Source organism: Podarcis pityusensis, assembly GCF_964106645.2.
Source record: "Podarcis pityusensis genome assembly, chromosome: 12".
Classification (NCBI taxonomy): Eukaryota; Metazoa; Chordata; class Lepidosauria; order Squamata; family Lacertidae; genus Podarcis; species Podarcis pityusensis.
The window spans coordinates 12,760,377-12,769,730 of NC_138037.1; the positions used below are offsets into that span (position 1 = coordinate 12,760,377).

Here is a 9,354-nt window from a genome sequence, read left to right on the forward strand (position 1 = left end):
TGACACAGTCCTTCCTGAATCTCTGGAGAGCCACTGCCAATCAAAGTAGACAGTACCAGGCTGGATGGACAAATAGATCCATTTGCAAATGAATTCCATGCATGTTTTCTCAGGAGAAAGACGCACTGTGTCCAACAGGGCTTATCCCTCCCCCATATCAACATGCATAGGACTGCACTCACAAAGCCCCACTGGGTTTTGTTTTCTGCTTCAAAGCAGCTTTGATCACTATAGTGTTAAGGGTTGGAACAGCAGGGGTGTACATAGCCAATAGCTGGCTAGGTTTCGCAAAACTGAACACGTTTGAGGGAGGAAGTTGCACCGCTCATTATCTGTACCATGACATCACAGATAACGTCCAATACATGCCTGTGATTCTCGCACAGCAATTCCAGCCAACAATCTCATCTGCCAAGTATGTGTTGTCTGGGGGAAGTACTGCCTTTTATACCAAAGAGTGCTTGGAGTGCAATATTCTCCATTAAGGAAGTGCAAACTTAAGGGAAGATATATGGATTCTGCTCAGCAAATGTGAATGAGCTGTTATTGTGCAAAAACATTATTGTGCCTTGGGTCATGCCTCTTTTCTTCTGCTTTTGGGAAGGAAAAAAGGAACACAGGGGCAAAATTGAGGGCGGGACTCACTTGAAAAGGAAGATATGATGTATCACAAATGGACCCCTCACCATACTGTACTTCAAAGCTAATATTGTTCAGTGATTATCTCAGTTCTGTTCCTCACAGCCATTCCTTTGAAGCCAGTATATAGCATGGGACAAAGATCCCAAGCTTTTGTCTGATGTTACAAAATGAGGGAAGTACTGTCAGAGAGACATAAACCCCACTTGTTAGCAAAGTCCTTAAATAATACAGATGGAATCCAAAGAGAAGAGAAATGCCTAATACTTTACTGGGTAAATGGAAGAATACAAGTATGGTACATCATATGAGAAGAAATAAACAGAGGAGTGTTAGTCCTTCTTAGCAATTCAGGCCTAGTTGATACATGTATGTCAGTCCATACAACTAACATTCAGATGAAAACTCCCTCAACACTAACTAGCCAATCAGAACTCAGTTCACCTCAGCAAGGATCATGCCATTCTGACCGGTTGCTAGGCAGCACATCCACCCCCACCCCCACCCCCCCTCTTGTTTGGTTGACTGTTAACAGAATTAATTCTTAGGTTACTAACTGAATGATCTCAGCTCTTGTACTTCCAATTCAAGTAAGATGTATTTCCTAAGAATCACACATTCTGTAGGAAATGTTGGGTAATTTGAGGTACTTAGCATTTCAGTGCTTGTTTAGAAATCATTGTAATGATCTCTGGAGGCAAGTATCTGCAGCAATAGAACAGTTTATGTCTTTAAGATCAGGAACATTGCAAGAGTATTGACAAACAAGGTGACCGCAGGTTCCTGTCAAATGACATTTGAGCGGCATGATCAACTTTCATAGGAAGGATGCCAGACCAAATATCCTTCTCTTTAAACCAAAAATAAATTTGCATTATCTCCATAACACTTAGTCCCAAATTATAGCAGGCTGAATTTGATATCTGTTTCTAGCATTATGTATAGAATTTGTTTTGAAATATTATTCCTATAAAAATTTATTTCCTGATAATGTAACCTCTCTGCTAATAACCTCTCTGCTTCTGCCTATTTCTTTTCTTTTTTAAGAAATCTGGCACAGAAGGATAGTAGCCTAAATTTAATCAGAAAACAAGAAGCAGCACAGTTTTGTGATCTCCTGATGGTCCGGCAGTCAGACAGAACTATAGATTGTAATTTACAATAGAATATGAGCTCTCTAAGCAGCCAGTTCAATTTTATAAGTGCCTTCCTGGTTTAGGTTAAGGTAAAAGCCTCTGGAATAGACATCCTTTCCACAACCCTATAAATAGTGAGCTGCTAAAAAGTGTCACTCAGCTCTCTCAACACACAGGAATGATTGCGATGCTAGGCACATATGCAGGAAAAATATATAAATATATATATATAACAGACAGCTTCATCCATCTCATCAGATACTGGCCTATATATTATTTATTGCCAAAAGAAAAGGAAAGATTTGAAGGCCTAATGAGACAGAGAAGTGAAAATTCTGTACATTGGACAAACATACCCTTCCAACATTTCTCCAGTGAAAATAGGGACGTCCTAATCCATAATACTAATACTAATACTAATATTTATACCCCACCCCTCTGACTGGGTTGCCCAGTGGCTTCCAACATATATAAACACAGAATAAAATATGTAACATTAAAAAACTTCCCTCTACAGGGCTGTCTTCAGATGTCTTCTAAAGGTTGTAATTTAGTTATCTCCTTGGCTTGGGGGTCTCATAACTCCATACATTTCTTCAATGAAAATAGGGATGTCCTAAGGAAAAACAGGACATTCCAGGATCAAATCCAAAACCAGGATGGCTTCTGTAAATCTGGGACTGTCCCTGGAAAACAGGGACACTTGGAGGGTCTGCATTGGACAAAGGCCATTCCCATAAAATTAGATATTTGTAAAAGGAAGCTCCAAGGTTTTGGGGTGCCTCAGGAGGCAGAGAGATCTGTGGTCTTCCTCAGCTGAAGGGCATGGGGCATACATAAAACCTGATGGAGCAGCTTTATACATCTTGCAGATACTCAACACAGCCCTTCCTTTTCAGGCAGAGGAGATGCTCTATAAGGCCAGTGTAAGACTCTTGATAGTCCCATGGACTGCAAGAAGATCAAACCTATCCATTCTGAAGGAAATCAGCCCTGAGTGCTCACTGGAAGGACAGATCCTGAAGCTGAGGCTCCAGTACTTTTGCCACTTCATGAGAAGAGAAGACTCCCTGGAAAAGACCCTGATGTTGGGAAAGATGGAGGGCACAAGGAGAAGGGGACGACAGAGGATGAGATGGTTGAGCAGTGTTCTCAAAGCTACTAGCATGAGTTTGACCAAACTGCGGGAGGCAGTGGAAAACAGGAGTGCCTGGCGTGCTCTGGTCCAGGGGGTCACAAAGAGTTGGACACAACTAAATGACTAAACAACAGCAACAACAACAACAAATACATTGCACCTCCTGAGGCAGCCCCCACTGCTCAACTGCCCTATTTGCTCCCCCCTCCACTTACTTGTCAATTGCTAATGTGGTGTCAGCACTGGCCATGCTGACACCCTTTCCCCTCTGTCTTGCTCTGAGGAAGGCCTAGGTGTCCTTCAAAGCAAGGCATTATGGGCACAGTAGCCCAGGAAATTGCTTGTGTCATGGCAACCAGAAATTGTTGAAAAAATAGTTGAAAGCTGCCTGAAGCAGTTGCCTCATTTTGGTTCATGGTAGAGCCGGCTGTGGCTCAGGATTCATTGCCTCAAGCAAGGGATTGGACAAGATGCCTACAAGACCCCCTCCAACAATGCAGAAATCAAGACTGAAGCAAAATCTGCTGGATTTGTCTGGTCTCTGGCACCAACCATGGAAACATCAACATAACTGTGTATTCTTAAAACAGCTGAAAAAGTTAGAATTCTGGGCAGTGGATTCATATTTACTGAAAGTCTCATTCTTATCTTGCAAATTCACCTGAAGTCTAAGAACACAAATCCCACCCAGGAATTTCTAAATATCGTCTGTATTGATTCTATTAGTCATGCTTTTTCCCCCAAACAACCCCCTCCAAATGACACAGCTATTCTTAAAGATGGTAAACATTGGCTTTCTTGTCCTATCATCCCAGGTCATGTATAAATCTCTTGCTTTTGATATACACACATTGATTTTTGTTCCTATTATTGTTTCATGACTCAAAGCATTTTAATGATGATTTACGGGGCTATATATTACCAGACTATAAACTTCTCTTTGCAATTAAAAACAGTTAAAAAAGAAACCTTCAACTTGAAAGCAGAGCCTCTGTTTGTTCACTGTGGTTAAAGCACAAAAGACTGGAATGCTGTATTTCCCAGGACAGACAGTGTTGTGTGGCTTTCAGCAGTGGAAAACTTCCCTGTATTTGGTTACGTAGCTCTGGTGGACTTTCCCTGTGAAGATTTAAGCATGAGAGCATTTCTGAAACCCTCCTTCCTGCTGCATTTTATTACTGTCCTTGAGCAATAGTGAATTTCATCTCACTTTACATTTCACTCTAGGAAGAGCTTCTGATCCTTCCTTTTATCAACACCAACTTTGAGATGGACAAGATTTCCAGCTGTTCCACATCCAGAAGCTGACCAGACTGACCGCCGAATCTTCAAAATTAGTGAAAAGACAGCTTCCTCCATTGCACCCAAGGATAGCAGGTTAGCTTGAAGATAAAGGTAAAGGGACCCCTGACTGTTAAGTCCAGTCACGGATGACTCTGGGCTCGCAGCACTCATCTCACTTTACTGGCCGAGGGAGCCGCCGTTTGTCCACAGACAGCTTCCGGGTCATGTGGCCAGCATGACTAAGCTGCTTCTGGCGAACCAGAGCAGCACACGGAAATGCCGCTTACCTTCCCGCTGGAGCAGTACCTATTTATCTACTTGCACTTTGACATGCTTTCGAACTGCTAGGTGGGCAGGAGCAGGGACCGAGCAACGGGAGCTCACCCCATCGCGGGGATTCGAACTGCTGACCTTCTGATCAGCAAGTCCTAGGCTCTGTGGTTTAACCCACAGTGCCACCCACATCCCAGCAGGCTAGCTTAGGACAGGCCAAATGACACACAGTGCCTTGCCCTCCATCACCTCACCATTGTCTCCAGCATCTGCTGTTCGAGGCAGCCACTTCACTCTGGCTAATGTTAGGGCTGGCCCTATCTTTTTTAGAAAAGCAGCTGTGATGTTCTGTGTTAGGTACACAGTCTATCAATCAGGACAGCGAGGCCCAGTTACTGGTGAGGTATACTTACCATTTCCTTAAAGCTGGCTCCCATCTCACCAGCTTTCCAAGAACCCCAAGCTCTTTGTGCAGGTGCCCCAAATTGTGAGCCACCAGATAAGAGCAACCTCCCCAAGCCCAGTGCCATCAGATGTTGTTGGATTGCAACACCCACAATCCCTGACTATTGGCCACACCAGCTGGAACTGATAGGAGCTGCGGTTGATAAAACCTAGAGGACATCAGGTGGAGGAAGGTTGGGCTAGAGCAGCCTTTCTCAACCTGTGGGTCCCCAGATGTTGTTGAACTACAACTCCCATCACCCCTAGCTAGCAAGGCCAGAGCTCAGGGATGGTGGGAGTTGTAGTTAAACAACATCTGGGGTCCCACAGGTTGAGAAAGGCTGGGCTAGAGCATTTGCCCTGACAAGGGATGGGTTCCAGGTACTGGGCTGGCCATCTGCTCACCCAGGCTAGTTATTGGTCCATTTCAACAAGAAGGGCAAAAAGGCCGCCTCTTCAACCTGGAACTTTGCTTGTGTAATGATTATATTTCCTGATTATTACTTGTTTCAGCTCTAGGCTTGTTCTGTGACTCATCACCCTCAGCAGGTGCTTACAGCGATGCCCAGTTAGTAATGTCTGAAGAACAGAAGGATAGGCAATTGGACAGGAAGTCCCCATGACACTCCACCTCCAGCTTTCATCTTCTGACAACTGAGAAAGTCTCTTTCATCTCCCTTCACTCAGAGCTGTAAAACTTTTATATAAGTTGATTTCATGCAATATTAAGAGGACGTTTGTTTGCTTGGATGGAGCAGGGGTGTGAGACTTGTAACAAATGGCTTTCCACTGTGCTCACATCTGAAAAAACCAGCGGAACTTAATAGTGGAGTTTGTTCTAGTTCGGCTCATGAGGAAGATTTTTTTTAATTTTTTTTTAAAGGATTTGGGGACCAAGCTGTGGGAAATATTTTGCATTTGTGGTGTTTCCTGTACTGCTTTGTCTGCTGTCTTGCCATTTACAAAATATTAATTTCATGGAATCCTATGAGTTTGAAGGGACTCCAGCATTCATCCAGCCCAGTCCCCTGCCAATTGAGGAAACGACATATTTTAAATGCATTGAATACATGAAGAATATTTGGCTTCATTTTTTTATATGCATTTCAGTTCTTCCCCTCTCCTTGTCATCAAGATCTCTGAATTTCTGCTTCTGATAAATGTTGCTCAGACACGCACCAATTGTTTTACAGGTGACATACCAACAAATAGGATTCTTGGCTTGCATTTTCTTTCAACAGAGCTGTAATGTACAAAATGAAATTTGTCAGGTGCCTGGTATTTTTCCCCCCTACCCCAGGAGTAAATGCAATGGGTCCATTTGATTTCTGACAGCCTTCATTGCTGCTTTGTTAGTCTCCCTTGCAATTTGTTCATTTAATGCAATGGCACTGACACCTAAACGCTAAATAATAAATGGTAATACAGTAAACTGGCATGTTCTAAATAAAGAAAATGGTTTTCCTCTTTATTTTTTCTTGCTTAGAGGGACATGGATGGCTACAAGGAAGCTCTAGGCTTGCTGTGGGGTCAAACTGCTTCACTTTCAGCAACAAACTATTTGCTCCACCTTCAGTCTCACAAACGGAGAGATCATGAAACAGAAACTAAGGACCACATCTAGACTGTCAGTATCTTGCAGGAGGGACTCAAGGGCCTGCTGGGAAATATAGGTTTGCGTAATTAATTAATTAATTAATCAATCAATTTGGCAGCCCTCCACTGATATTTCCACTACCTCTGACCTGGATTAAAGTGCTCTGTTGCGCAAGCCCAACAAATCTACTTCTAAAAAAGAACTGCCTTCTTGCGGTTAGGAAAGTGACAGGGAAATGCATTGAAAAGTGAGAAATTAACAAATGATTAACAGGAAAAGGTATCAACACAAGCGAAGCAGATTGCCAAGCACTCTGGAAGACAAATGATTGTTGCTGAGCACTTCTAAGCAATGACTTGTTTTTTTTAATAGCTCCTTAAAAAAATAAGAGGCTCCTGGGCTGGTTCAAAAGGCTTTACAGGACAGTTCCAGTCCACAGACAAATGTTTCTCCACCACTAGTGTATCTTAACCGTGCCATGAACTGCAAGGGAGAGCAACTCCTTTTAGTCATCAGACAAAACCCCAACCAAAACTAGACTCTTGCTGATAAATTGCAAGCAGAGCAAGCAGAAGCCGGTGTCGAAGCCGCAGCTGAACAGGAATCCAATGGAAGCAAAGCAAAGTCAAGGTGGTAATTGCTGGAGAAGCAGATCCGGCAAGGGGGCGAGAGGTAAGCACTGTGGTTTAAAACACCCGTGGCCACGCCCCCACCAGCACTGATTGGCCAGGTGGGTGGGCAGGACATCACATGGCTGGGGCTGGCGCGAGGGAGGCGTCAATTCCCTGACCCCGACCTGGATCACTGTGAGGATGATAATAATAATAATAATAATAATAATAATAATAATAATAATAATAATTTTATTTATATCCCGCCCTCCCCAGCCGAAGTCGGGCTCAGAGTGGCTAATAACAGTAAAAATAACACCATTTACATAAAATCACAATCAATTACTGTATTTTTCGCTCTATAAGACGCACCAGACCACAAGACGCATCTAGTTTTTGGAGGAGGAAAACAAGAAAAAAAATATTCTGAATCTCAGAAGCCAGAACAGCAAGAGGGATCGCTGCACAGTGAAAGCAGCAATCCCTCTTGCTGTTCTGGCTTCTGTGATAGCTGCGCACACATTTCCCCTTACTTTTTAGGAGGGAAAAAGTGAGTCTTATAGAGCAAAAAAATTCGGTAATTGAAATACATTCTAAAATCAATTCATTCTAAAATAAGTTCAGAGTCAAATTAATGGCAACCATTCGGCTAGAGTTCTATGAGGATTACAAAAGGAGAGAGGGGGTCAGACTGTGCCTTGCCTTGGCCAAAGGCCTGGTGGAACAGCTATGGATGCCCAGCCACAACGCTGCCCACCGCAAAAGGTGAGCGGTCTTGTTACACTCTTGTGTTCCTCTTGTGGGCTTTCTATGGGCATCTGGTTAGCCACTGTGAGAACAGGATGCTGGACTCGATGGGCCTTTGGCCTGATCCAGCAAGGCTGTTCTTGCATTCATGCCCCAAGGGAGATTCAATTAGGTATATCTCCAGGCATCAACAGCATCATGTCTCAAATTAGGGTGATTCCTGATACCCCACTTGAAGTGATGTGTGTGTGTTTCATTGCACACCAAAGATTCACTGTAGATCTTTTATTTTCCCATTGCTGATGTGTTTATACATTCAGGGCCAGACTAGCAGGATGAGTGAGTGAATGTATCTCTGTCTCACTTTTTAAATTGTTTTCAAATAGCAACTTTGGGGTTCTCCCAATCTGGATTAGAACTATGACACGTGAGAGGGGAAGGGAGCTTTAACCTCTTCCTACTGGAGCAATTTGTAGCATAGGGGTGAAATTTTCATCAGAAAAAATAGAGTAGGGAAAAAGAATAACCCCCTCCCCTCTGCCACTGTCCTGATCTGGATCAATACCCTCCTTCCCCTCTCCTGCTCTGCTGAAGCTGCTATTTGAAAAAAGGGGGTTTGGCCCTTAATGAGGAATTAGAACATACTCACTGCCTGCCCTGAATGGGTTAAACTACCTTTAATTGCAGGTGATGAATATTAAACATACACAGAAGATAAGAAGAGCTGTTAAAAATAAAGAGAGTCATCTCTTTTTCTGCAAATCAAGTCGGTAATAATGTCGGAAAAATCTGAAAATGAGTGCAAGCGCTGCCGACTGTTACTCAGAGCAAAGAATTATTGATCCTTGGCTGTCTCTATTGATTTTATGTCACTTCTGTGATTTAATCATGTTTTTCCTTGTTATCTCTTTGCAGCCTTTTCTTCTATTGTCTGGCAGAAGAACTCAGCCAAGGCCTTTTCAGTCTGTGATGACGGCGATCAAAATAACTTTGACTTCCATTTGCATTGTTTTCAAGAAATGATTAAACAATCCCAAGGCATCAAGACCCCTTTGTGCCTCTGTGACATGCCATGCAGAATGGAGAATTGAAAACACTTTCAGAAGGAGAGGGGGCTGTCACTTTTCTTAGAAAGATTTAGATAACCTGGTAAATCCTCCTCTGGTTTGGACGGCATATTGCTACGAAGAGATTCAGCAGTCTGCTTATATTCGGAAGCGCTTTCAGCTGAAACACCGGGGCCTCATTTAGCAGGATGCTGAGTGCATGGAGAGTGTGTGGATTTGCAATGCTTTCTGTTTCTTTTATAAGATATTTATTAAGATTTTCAAGATATTACAAAATAAAAATAAAAAAGAAGAAAATACAAAATAAAAATGGTTAAAAACAACTCAATCTTTCCATTACTTATTTTTCATTAGCTTGTTTCCCGGACCTCCTCACGCCTCCCTTTTTTGTATTCCAGTTCAGTTTGTTGGTTCAGCA

General features: G+C 42.8%; 1 long non-coding RNA gene across 1 annotated transcript; it reads left to right on the forward strand.

Moving 5' to 3' along the window:
- The first annotated feature begins 1,079 nt into the window (after window positions 1–1,079).
- On the forward strand, window positions 1,080–9,153 carry LOC308458976. The gene is made up of 4 exons (XR_013977798.1): window positions 1,080–1,229; window positions 4,141–4,308; window positions 5,428–7,183; window positions 8,785–9,153. It is a non-coding gene; the product is annotated as an uncharacterized lncRNA (long non-coding RNA).
- Window positions 9,154–9,354: the final 201 nt, after the last annotated feature.